An 11944-nucleotide genomic window follows, 5' to 3' on the forward strand; every position below is an offset into this window, starting at 1 on the left:
GCGTCGTAACTTCTTAATCTTACGGTCAACAATTGCCTCGGGCTCTTCGATTAGCCTCTTATTCTCATCCATTCTTAACTCCGAGATCGGAATTATGTCGGGAACTTCTCCCGTGAATTTCCTCAGATAACATACATGGAAGGTGTTATGAATACCATCGAGTTCTTCGGGCAATTCCAGCTTGTAAGCTTGGTTCCCAATCTTCTGAAGAACTTTGAACGGTCCAATAAACCTTGGACTCAGCTTTCCTTGTTTCCCGAATCGTATAAGTCCTTTCCACGGTGAGACTTTAAGCAAAACGGAATCCCCAACTTCGAAGGTCATCGGTCGTCTTTTCTTGTCAGCATAGCTCTTCTGACGATCCTGAGCTGCTAACATCCTTTCCCTGATCACCTTCAGTTTCTCAGCAGTCTCATGGACTATCTCGGGGCCCATAAACTGCTTTTCTCCAGCCTCGAGCCAACAAGAAGGCGTACGACACTTTTGTCCATACAAAGCTTGATAGGGTGCCATCTTGATGCTCGAGTGGAAACTGTTGTTGTAGGAAAATTCTACCAAAGGTAAGTGCTCATCCCAGTTACCTTGGAACTCGAGGGTACATGCTCTCAACATATCTTCAAGCGTTTGAATCGTTCTTTCACTCTGACCATCAGTCTGCGGATGGTAAACTGTACTCAGACATAACTTCGTACCCAATTCCTCTTGTAGACTTCTCCAAAACCTTGACGTGAAACGACTATCACGATCCGATACAATTGTTAGAGGAACACCGTGAAGTCTCACAATTTCCTTCACGTAAGCATTTGCAAGCTTATCCATAAACCACCTTTCATTGGCAGCTATGAAGTGTGCACTCTTTGTGAAACGATCCACGACCACCCAAATCATGTCGTGACCGTTCTTCGTCCTGGGTAGTTTAGTCACAAAATCCATGGTGATGTCTTCCCATTTACCCATGGGTACAGGTAAGGGTTCTAAACTCCCATATGGTTTCTGATGTTGGGCCTTAACTCTTGCACAAGTTACACACTCGGCCACATATTTCGCAACGTCGAGCTTCATCGTCGGCCACCAGTAGTAGGGTTTTAGGTCCCTATACATTTTAGTGCTACCGGGATGAATCGAGTACATGGTCTTGTGAGCTTCTTCCATCAGAAGATCTCTTATTCCTCCAGTCTTAGGTACCCAAATCCGATCTTGGAATACCTTTAGTCCTTGACTGTTTGTACCGAACACTGATGTTTTTCCCAAACGTTCTTCTTTTCGGTCACTCTTCTCTGAAGCTTCTTCTTGAGCTTCCCTGATACTTTCCACAATGGTCGAGACAATTTCTATTCTCAACGCTCTTGGCCTTTTTCTTTCAAGGTTGACTTTTCGACTGAGAGCATCAGCGACAACGTTTGCTTTACCGGGGTGGTAAAGTATCTCACAGTCATAGTCCTTGAGTAATTCTAGCCAGCATCGTTGCCTCATGTTCAATTCTTTCTGATTAAAGAGATATTGGAGACTCTTATGATCGGTGAAAAGTTTGCACTTCGTGCCATAGAGGTAATGCCTCCATATTTTTAGAGCGAAAACTACCGCCGCCAACTCCAAGTCATGAGTCGGGTAGTTCTTTTCATGTTCCTTCAACTGTCGAGACGCATATGCGATCACCTTTTCTCTTTGGGTCAAAACACAACCCAACCCAACACCAGACGCATCGCTATAAACAGTGAAGTCTTCAACTCCATTGGGTAGAGAAAGTATCGGTGCCTCGCATAGTTTCTTCTTTAGCTTCTCGAATGCTTCTTTATGCTTATCACTCCAAGCATAGGTAACTCCTTTGTGGGTTAACGCTGTTAATGGACTAGCGATTCAAGAAAATCCTTGGATAAACCTTCGGTAATATCCGGCTAATCCCAAAAAGCTTCGGATCTCCGTGGGACTTTTTGGTTGTTCCCACTTCATTACCGCTTCAATCTTTGCTGGATCGACCATTATCCCTTCTTGGTTGACCACGTGACCCAAGAATTGGACTTCTCGAATCCAAAAATCACATTTGGAGAATTTAGCATACAGCTTCTCCTTCTTCAAGACTTCTAACACTTCCCGCAAGTGTCTACCATGCTCTTCTTGGCTTTTCGAGTAGATGAGAATGTCATCTATGAACACTATCACGGATTTATCGAGGAATGGTTTACAAACCCTGTTCATCAGATCCATGAATGCTGCTGGAGCATTAGTTAGTCCAAACGACATAACCAAGAACTCGTAGTGTCCATATCTCGTTCTGAACGCAGTCTTCTCAATATCCTGATCTCTCACCTTCAGTTGATGATATCCTGACCTAAGATCGATCTTTGAGAAATAACTTGAACCTTGCAGTTGATCGAACAGGTCATCAATCCTTGGCAACGGATATCTATTCTTTATTGTTGCCTTGTTAAGCTCTCTGTAATCAATACACATTCTCATACTTCCATCTTTCTTTTTCACGAATAACACCGGAGCTCCCCAGGGTGATGAACTAGGTCTAATGAAACCTTTGTCCAATAACTCCTGAAGTTGCATCATCAGCTCCTTCATCTCCGTCGGTGCTAATCGGTAAGGTGCTTTTGCTATTGGTGTCGTTCCTGGTAACAAGTCAATACGGAATTCTACTTGTCGATCAGGCGGTAATCCGGGAAGATCTTCGGGAAATACTTCCGGATAATCACACACGACAGGAATGCTCTGTATCACCTTCTTTTCCTTCTTAGCATCGATCACGAATGCTAAATATGATGTACATCCCTTGGTCAAACATTTTCTGGCTTTCATTAGAGAAATGATTCCAGAATTTACCCTGCGTTTGTCCCCATACACCATAAACGACTCTTTCCCAGGCGGGTTTACTTTTACGATCTTCTTTTTGCACAGTATTTCCGCATCATTGGTGCTAAGCCAATCCATTCCCAACACGATGTCGAAACCGTTAAGTTCGATAGGCAATAATTCCTCTTGAAACTTATTCCCGTTCAAATCAATTAAGATGTTTTTCATACGATGGTTAACAGGTACAAACTTGCCACTAGCAACTTCGACTAATAAGGCATTATCTAGTCTATCGACAGGCAAAGCTAGCTTTCTACCAAATTCATGCGAAATAAAGGAGTAGTTGGCTCCAGAATCAAATAAAATTTGGGCAGGCAATTTGTTTACGAGAAAGGTACCTGAAGCGACATCAGCTTCTTCCTTAGCAGCTTCCAGTGTCATCTGGAAGGCTCTAGCCTTCGGCTTTGGTGGAATGTTGGGTCTTCCTGCTTCCTTCTTCTTCGGGCAGTCCCTCGAAATGTGCCCCTCCTCGTTGCACTCATAACAGACCTTCTTAGTGAATGTGCATTCATTGGCATAGTGCCCAGGCTTCCCACATTTGAAACAAGTGACCCCTCCGTCACACTTCCCAGAGTGCTTCTTCTTGCACTTGTCACACCACTTCACTTCGCCTCCTCCACCTCCTTTCGAACTAGACTTTGAGAATTTACCCTTTTTGCTGGACCCCGAGGGTCCGTCAAACTTCCTCTTCTCACCAACCTCTGACCTTTCCAGACCTTTCTCCCTGATCTGGGTCTCAACATTTCTGGCAGCCCAGATGGCGGCTTTCAACGTGGTTGCTTGCTTAACCATTGGACCATAGTCCGCTGGTAGTCCAAGGGCAAACTTATTGACCTTTGAGAGTTCTGTTGGAACTAGGTATGGGATAAGCTTCATTTTCTCCGTGAAACTTGCAGCGTATTCAGCAACGCTCATCTTTCCCTTCTTCAAATTCTGAAACTCGTTATTGATTTCCAGTAGGTCCTGCTCTGAGCAGTATTGCAGTTTCAGTTGTTCCACAAAATCTTCCCAAGACATTTTACTCGCTTCTCCCTTGGGCATAGAGTCAGCTAACAGCTTCCACCAACTCAACACGCCAGATTTCAACAACGGGATCGCAAGAGCGGTCTTCTGCCTGTTGCTGCATTCGCAACTTTCAAACATTGTCTCCATTTCGGAGATCCAATCCATAATTTGCACCGGCGTCGGGCTTCCGGATAGACACGGTGGCTTAGACGCCATAAAATCCTTGTATTTACATCCTCTTCCATCATTTCCTCCATTACGATTGCCTTGTCTAACAATTTGTGGGTTGTCTTGACCAACGGTACCACTGAAGTTTCCACCTTCCGATGGCCCTCCATTCACTTCGGGCTCTTCAACTTGGATTGAAAGTTCTTCACGATTTTGTCGAAGCAGACGTCTAGTTTCTTCCATCTGATTATCCAACATCGCCTGAATCATCAATTGTACACCAGCCATCGTTACTGGCTCAGGTGCTGCAGCTACAACATGTATTTGCTCAATTACAGGTGGTCGATTCCTGTTTTTGTTTGCGTTTCCAGCTCCACTGCGGGTTCTTGCCATTTTGATCTATACACCGAATAAGGTGAATTTAGATCTTTATTCGGGATAGACGTTTAAATCATCCTTATCTCTCCGAAACGTTTACATGTTAGTTCTAATATCGTAGTTGTACGTTTAGAATCCTAAACACATAAGGTTTCCAGATCCGGTCGGCAACAGACCATAGATCCGAACAAATAACAGCATATAAGGCATAAATCATTTAGCACATAAAAGCATTTTAGGCACAATTCCTAAAATAAGCTAGTGCTCACACCTCACAATCATTGCTTAGCATTCTAAGTTTAAGTCTAGAAATCCTACAAATTCCTAGTTCGCTTAAACTAATGCTCTGATACCAACTGTGACATCCCCATTTTCACGGCCAGAAAAGACCGATTTTTGTTTATGCTTTGTTTAAAAATCAGAGTAACATTTTAAATAAAAGTGTTGCGGAATTTGTTCCCAAAATAAAATATGATAAAGATTTATCAAAGCATTTCCGTAGAAATGTATTTCATTAAAAACCTCGGGATGTCATGTTCAATACAGATCAAAAGCATAAACAGTACAATATAAGCCTTACTACATTTATTCATATCTACATGCCTATATCCGTAATCTCTCATCCCAAACATCATATCTATGCTCGTGCGCCACTACCTGTAATACAAGAAACTGAGTGGGTCAGGCTTGGGAGCCTGGTGAGCACATAGGGTTTTCAACCCACAATAAATAAGTTTATTAATTTCATCAATCAACAATAACCCGATTACCCGTTCCCGTTATCCTCACATTACGTCCCTAAAACACCTATCATAAGGGACCTAGACTAAGGATCAATATCGGGATGGACACTACTGCCAAGGGGTCTCCTCAGCAATAAATGTCCTAAAGGCAACCATGAGGGGGATGGAGTACACCGGTGAACACATCGTTCACAAACACCTACAGGTTGCGAGCCTGCTAGCGTTCCACTGGACTGTCTAGAAGAGTCTGTGGTCGTCATCCATACTCCGCTAGATGACAGAATCAATAACAACAACATCGAGGCCTCTCATCATTTTATCACACATTGTCTTATTACATCTACCCATGTTTTACCCCAACATTTTTGTAGATATAAAATACATATACAGTTTAAATTATTTAAAACATGTATAAAAATCTTTCATCAGCATAGGCAGCAAGTATTCAAATAATATGCACACATAGCACGTATTAATATAAAATACTTCATATCTATGTGTAAGATGAAAGTAACTATGCACTCACCTGATTAGGTGGTGACTCGGTATTTGAACAGCACTTCGTTATCTCAAAACAATTTTTCCTTGACCAAAACCTAGTATTAATACCACTAGAGTTTAGTTTTAACGTTAACCGTGACTAATTAATAGTCTAGCTATTATTATTATTATATAAGCGTTAAATAACACTCAATATATAAATAATAATAGCCCAAATAATTATTTTAAGGACCTAATAACATTACTATAATTATTTAAAAGTTATATTAAAAATTTCGTAGGCGTACCTTACTTATAGCGGGTTTTTCTCAAAACCGGACTTCGCTGGAGCAGCGTTTCCGAGCCGAAAGGTTCTTTTCTCGGGACTCCGGGAGCCTCGGAACTTCCTTCGGGTGCTAGGGGGTTTACCTAGACTTTAGGGGCTCAAGGGAGCTTAGAGAGAGAGTTTAGAGAGAGAAAGTGGAAGAGGAAAGGTGTAAGAAATGAGAGAACCCGACACTTCTATTTATAGTGAGTTGGGGCATGTGGTGGCCTTCTGGTGGTGCCACTTGTCCAAATTCTGGTGGTGTCACATGTCCAATTTCTGGTGGTGCCATGTGTCCAATTTCTGGTGGTGCCACATGTCCAATTTCTGGTGGTGCCACGTCACCCAATATCGCGTATCGGCCTCCCGACTTAGAAAAATCATAACTCTCGCATACGAGCTTCGTTTTTAACGTTATTTATATCCACGCGAAGGCGGGAACGTAATCTACAACTTTCGTTTAGACTCCATTGGCTAATTTTGAATTTATTTTAAAAGTTATATTTTTAACAGGCCGGGACAGGATTGGTCCGTTAAAAATTCATAACTTCCTCATCCGACGTCCGTTTTCGTCTGTCTTTTTATTGTTATGCCACAATTAGCGAGCTCTTCGATTCTCGTTTAGGTCGTGTCAGCTAAAAACTCGCTTTATCGTAAATTCACTATTCACGCTTCCCGGTATCGTGCCGGTTCCGTCGTGAAACTTCGTCGGGTCATAACTTCTTCGTTATAACTCGGATTTCGGCGTTCTTTATATCTCCGGAATCCTTGTTTTGACCACTACAACTTTATGTAAAGATATCGGGCTTATATCATATTTTAATTTTGACGCTTATTTTTATTCTTTATTAATTATACATTTATAATTAAATAATAAGCACATAAATTCACATAATTCACAAAATACTCAAATATTTCATTTTTATTACATCAAAAGAGTTACAATAGTTGACCTAGACTATTACATTGTCTAAAAATGCTTAGCCCCGAAACCCGGGCGTTACAGTAATGAACTTGGGTGTTCATTTGTTGTATTCTATCCCCCTCGTGGTTGCCTTAGGACATTCATTGCTGAGGAAACCCCTTTGCAGTAGTGTCCGTCCCGATGAAAATCCTAGATTAGGTCCCTTGTAATAGTTGTTGTCATAGGGACGTAAAGTGAGGATAACGGGAATGGGTAATCGGGTTATTGTTGGTTGGTGAACTTAAATATAATTATTTATTGTGGGTTGAAAACCCTATATGCTCACCAGGCTCCCAAGTCTGACCCACTCAGTTTCTTTGTATTACACGTAGGGGCGCGAGGGCATAAGTTGGAGAACTTGTGAAGATGTTTTTGTTTATAGACCTGTAGTTGTATATAACTGTGTAAGGTCTATGTTTTATTGTTTATGCTTTTGTGTCTGTATCGAAACACGACATCTCGAGTTTTGTTATATAATGAAAATACATTTCTTTAAGAAATGCTTTGATAAACCTTATTTTATCATGTATTATTTTGGGGACAAATTCCACAACTCTTTTAAATCAATGGATTTACTCTGAAATTATTTTAAAAGCATAAATGAAACCGGTCTTTTCTGGCCGTGATTTTGGGGATGTCACAGAAGTCTCTTACCAAGACCAACTTATTCACAACATTTATTTGATTGGTACCACTCAAAGTTGATTCCACAAATGTGTTAATGAAAAGGGTCAGGAAATTCAGCCTAAACATAAGATTGTCTTGCTTTGTTTTTTTGATCCTTTTCAGGTATTCTTCACCATTAAACCCTTTTTTATCATATTGACTTTTCCATTCTTGCAGAACTTCATTATCTTTCTCACAACTACTCATGCTCAAGAAGTCTTCCCATACATTTGGTAAACCCAACATGTCATGCACTGTGTCTTTCGTAATTGTTATCACCATATTCTCCAGAACTATACGGCTACTATCTGGATCATAGTGATCTAACAGATAGTAGTTAAGTAACCCCGGAGTAGTTTCCATGTCAATATTCAGAAGTGAACCAAAACCCATAGACACAATCCCATTTTTCTGTGCAGGGGACATTACTTTCACAGCTGCACTAATCCTTCCAGGAGTCATCCTAGTTTCAAGTCTTCTATAACCTTTTGGATGGTCCTTGCTTACTTTTCTGACCTTCCCCTCCATCGTTTTGATTTTAACATTCTCATGTTCTATTTTTCCCTTCTTTCTCTTTGGAGATTTCTTTGAATGTGCATCATTCACTACCTTTTTTCTTTTTACAACATTTTCCTTCTCTTCCATATCCACACCAATTTTTGCCTTTTCATTGTCTTTCTTTGACCCACTCATACTCTCCATAAGTAACTCATTTAAACTTCTTGGTTTTTTCCTTTCACCACTTGCTTCTGACGATTTCTTATTATCCTTAACAGGTGTATTTCTCGCAGAACCTTTCCTTTTAATCCTTCCTACACTTGTGATATCACTTGGTATTGTCTCTTCTTTATCTTTGTTAAATCTGTTGAATCACACAAACATAATTACTCATTATCTACTAGAACTTGAATAGAATACTTAATTTTATACTAGCCATATCATAATTATATTGTATACCTAGAAACAAATTGTACTAGAACTTGAATACAATACTTAATTTGATACTAGCAATCTCATAATTATATACTAAAAATCATTAATTACAACACTTATGATCTTACCTGATTTTCCAGATTCTACATTTTTCTTTCCATGTTCTGATCTTGAAGTTTTTTTCGTCTGTTTCTTTGTTTTGCTTGATCCAACAATATTTATATCAATTGGTTCACTTCCGACACCTTCTGCTTTATTAAGTAACAAAAGATACATACTGGCTATCAACATGTTCTAAAACTATTGTTATTTTTTTTCATGAACCAAAAAAAATAAATCTACCTGTAGGTTGAGAACTGATATTCTCTTTCACGAGTGTTGATCTGGTACGATAGTTCCTTCTCACATTTGTTTGGCTTGTAGTATCAACATTAATTGGCTCTGGATCAGGTTCTGCAACAACTAATGAAACAAATGATTAAAGTCCATTAATAATAGTTTTCAAAGTAACCATCTATACTTCAATATCTATAACCACTATCAATACCATTTATGTTTTCATTCTGTAAGAATGCAACACAAATACTGTTTCTGTGAGAAGTAAAAGCAAATAGATAATACAAATAAAGTAAATCAGCCAAAATCACAGTAATAAAAACATATACATTTACTTACTAGCAATTCCCAGATTAACCTGTCACACTCCAATATATATAACCACTATATATTCTTATGTTTCCATTCTTTAAGAATGTAAACACATTTTCTTACACTGATTATATGACAATTAGATTCATATAGTATATACAAATAAAGTAAACCGTCAAAATCACAGGAATAAAACTACAAATAAAAAATAATTCATAATTCAAAAAAAAAAAAAAAAACAAGACAACAATATCTTCAAAAATTATCTCAGAACATCAAGCACTTGAAAGATTTATGCAAGGTTTTAAAAACATAACTCAAAATACTAAAAAAAAATTCAAAAACAAACAACACTATCACCCCCTAAAATAACACAACAACAAGCACATACAAGAATTTAAATATTTCGTATTCTGGAAGAATGCATTGCACATGAACTTCACAAAAAAACATAGAATTCTTACAGAATAACATCCTGACATACTTCTAACATAAACGACAACATATTGCAAAAAAAAAAAGAAACAACATCTTTTTACGCTTCTAAAACACAAAACAAAATAAACAATCAAAAAACCTTTTTTTTGCAAAACAACACTCGCATATTTGTAAAATCCAAAATTTTAATCGCATTTTAAATCCCCAATTTCAGAAAACCCTAATAAAAAAAATACCCCATTTTTACACTATTTCGGTCTATTTTACTTAAACCAACTAAAAAAGCACATGCACATACTTCATTGTTCAAACATTCCAAAAGAATGTTGTGTATTCAAACGATTAACTTAAAAAAAAAACTAAAAAAAATACCTATAGGCGGAGCAACGAAATCATCACCGTCTTCATCTAGATTCAACACCGTTCGTTGTGTGTTCTTAAATCTCGATTTGAAAGAAGTCGACCTTGTACTCCTCATTATACTGCAATTTCTTTTACTTCGAACGATCACAATGCAATTTCTGTGAACAATCTTCAAGAATCGATCACTATATATAAAAACTACAACAAAATCTACCGCTTTTTTGGTTGATTAGAGAAGATATACTTTGATTTTGTGTTCCGATACAGAGTGTAGTGGAAGCCGGGTTCATGCGATGTTATAGGGAAAATGCGGGAAGTTTTGATAAATAGAGTCGGTTACCTATTTTAATGGAGAGGACAAACGTACACATATACTCTTACTCGTCCGTTTTCTTTAAATGTGGGGCCTTTTTCATTTTTTGGATATCAAATTAATGTTAATCATTTTCTATTAAAAATTAAATATTTGATTGGCCCACATTTATGCATACAATAACACAATAATTACTTTGAATAAAATAACCTAAGCATATATATATATATATATATATATATATATATATATATATATATATATATATATATATATATATATATTATAATAGAGGTCAAAACACTTCAACCAAAATTCATTTAAAATCTAATATTTCAAATTCTTTTTAAAAATGATTGTAAAAATTTCAACATGTGTTACTTAACTGATTGATTAATAAAAATATTAATGTTTTGAAACTCTTAACTCTTAAACTTATATTATTTAATTTGTTAGTTAAATAAAATATTTTTCCTACTTAAAGATAACATTTTTATATTTGGTTACTCATATTTGTTTATGTAATTAGAAAACAATGTGTACATAGAATGAGTACTTCAATTTCACATAGGAATCGATACCACTACAGAGGTATGTTGTCTTTAACCGGTGGTAGTAGATCCACATACCCTTTTTAATTATTTATATTAATGCTTAGTAATATCTATTTTATATTCCTATTCACCTTAATTTTTTTAGGTACAAATTAAAGAAGAGGATTCTCGGCGCACCAACATAAAGTCAAACGTACGCCTTGCAAAATATGTAATTAAAATTAAATATCATATTTACTAATCAACTTCTTTTAAAACTCTTCATGACATTTATGTATAATGATATATTTTATATGACTTCATTCTTAATTTCAATGTTCAATATTTGAAAGTTCATATATGAAACCTTGGATGTTTTGGTGTAATATAAATAGCGTAATACAAAGTTTATTAGTTAAATATTATTTATTAATAGCTAATTCAAAACAACTTATTTCTTATTTTATCCAAAAAGTATTATCAGACATAAGAAAAGTAGATTATATTAATGTTGTACAAAAACTTATAATATATATTGGACAGTATAAAAGTAAAAGTAAAGTTTATAAGGTATAGACTATACTAGATATTATGAAAATATAAGTTCGTGAATTTTTATGTTATTTGATAATTCGGTTAATGCCCAAAACATGACTAAAAACGTAAATTTCAACATATTTCTATTTTTTCCCATAATTATTTTAATCACTTAAATGCATTATTGTGCAACGCGCGAGGTTACGCCTAGTATATATATATATATATATATATATATATATATATATATATATATATATATATATATATATATATATATATATATATATGTATATTCCGTTTTTATTGTCTACTCACACTTGTTGGTTTAGACTAAATGTTTTACGCTAATGCATCAAACATGCTTTATTACTAATATTTATCATTTGTGTTTTTGTACAATGTTGTCACACCCTCGAACCGGACGGCGGAAACGTCCGAGGGCTCGTGTGACTATCAATTGTATATCATCACAATGAATATACATGAAACATAACACAATCATCACCAAACATTACATAATACAACTGGTATTGTTCACATCAAGTACATTGTTTAATATTACATATTCCGAACATAAATTATACGAGAGTT

At 36.7% G+C, this 11944-nt stretch overlaps 1 long non-coding RNA gene across 1 annotated transcript; it reads right to left on the reverse strand.

Annotated features, from left to right (window-relative positions):
- Positions 1-4939: 4939 nt before the first annotated feature.
- Positions 4940-6104, reverse strand: LOC145109257 (uncharacterized). Its single transcript, XR_013708851.1, has 3 exons — positions 5939-6104; positions 5677-5746; positions 4940-5064 (listed from the first exon to the last, which is right to left on the reverse strand). It is a non-coding gene; the product is annotated as an uncharacterized LOC145109257 (long non-coding RNA).
- Positions 6105-11944: the final 5840 nt, after the last annotated feature.

This window comes from Lactuca virosa, chromosome 1, assembly GCF_052849685.1.
Source record: "Lactuca virosa cultivar CGN04683 chromosome 1, Lactuca_virosa_CGN04683_v6, whole genome shotgun sequence".
Taxonomy (NCBI): domain Eukaryota; kingdom Viridiplantae; phylum Streptophyta; class Magnoliopsida; order Asterales; family Asteraceae; genus Lactuca; species Lactuca virosa.